Source organism: Bison bison, unplaced genomic scaffold, assembly GCF_000754665.1.
Source record: "Bison bison bison isolate TAMUID 2011002044 unplaced genomic scaffold, Bison_UMD1.0 scf7180017864223, whole genome shotgun sequence".
Classification (NCBI taxonomy): domain Eukaryota; kingdom Metazoa; phylum Chordata; class Mammalia; order Artiodactyla; family Bovidae; genus Bison; species Bison bison.
Genome location: NW_011494795.1, coordinates 1,011,593 through 1,012,804, shown reverse-complemented (window position 1 = coordinate 1,012,804; position 1,212 = coordinate 1,011,593). Strand labels below are relative to the sequence as shown.

The window sequence follows — 1,212 nt, the reverse complement described above, 5'->3', positions numbered from 1 at the left end:
GCTGCGCGGGACACCGCCGCCCGGGCGCGCTCGGACGCCAGGCGAGCTGGGTTTGGGGTCAGGGGCGCTCTCGGTCTGGCTCCGAAACTTAACTTGCGTGGCTCGCATCCCTCCTCCCCATCCCTTTGCTGGAAGGAAAAGGTTAAATTCCCGCCCACCCTACCCAGCCGTGCCAGGCCTGCCAGCTATGGGGCCATTCACTCCCCGAGGTCCAGCCTGGCGAATGGGGACGGCCCCCCCCCCCTCTTTATAAATCTCCCAGTCTCCCCGAGCCGGACGCGCTCCTGGACCTTGTCTCAGGGGACAGGCAGCTTCCGCGGGAGGTCAGCAGCCCCGGGCGTCCGGTGTTACCTTTTATAAATCAAATTCGGCTGGACCAGAGCAGGCGGAGGCCCCGGGGTCTCGGCGGAAGGCGAACGTGGGCGGGTCACGGTTCACACCAGGCGCACCTCTAAGCTGGTTAACTTCAAAGACGCTGTCCCCCAATTGCGCGCGCGGATCCTAGGGTGCTCCTCCCGATTGCTCTGGGGGAAGAGACTTTCTTCCCTTCTCGAAAGGTGTCTGCAGTTTGGAACTTTGAGAGAAATCTTCATTTAATTTCCATCTTTACTCTCCGCCCCGTTTAAGAAATGTGGATGTTTCTGTTACACACGTTCACAAAAATACTTCTTAGCAAAACTAGATTCCAATTACAGGTGGTAATTATTGCAAAATTATTTGAGAGTTTCCTCTGGCATGATGGCTAAATACAGTATTTGCAGCATCTGTATATCCCTCGATTCATTATGATTAATAAGAGCTAACGTTTCTGGAACACTAAATATGCGCCAGGCATATTATCTAATTGTAACCCGTGCAACAACCCCCCCAGGCAGATCCTATAATCTGTTTTACAATTTGGAACACTTAGAGGGAGGGGTAGACAGCTTGCCAAGGACTGGTGGCTAGACAGCAGCCGGCATCCTCCAGAGCCAGCAGAATGGTAGAGGAATAAAAGAAATAGGAGGTGAGGATTTAAAAGCAGCATTAAAAGCGAAGGTTCCTGGAATTCAGACTAGCCCTGTTTTAAAGTTCTCATTTTCCAGTAACATCTCTGCAAGCATAGTCATGCACTTTTGGGCCCTACCGGAACTTGGAGGTTGCGGGGGTTGGGGAGGGGGGTGCTAGATGAAAGCTTGTCTTCTTTGAGGACCATTTGATTACCTCTTTAAA

The 1,212-nt window shown here is 52.4% G+C and overlaps 1 protein-coding gene across 1 annotated transcript in view; it reads left to right on the top strand.

Moving 5' to 3' along the window:
* Positions 1-1,212, top strand: part of NPTX2 (neuronal pentraxin II) — an 11,125-nt gene that overhangs the window by 1,401 nt on the left and 8,512 nt on the right. The window lies entirely within an intron of this gene.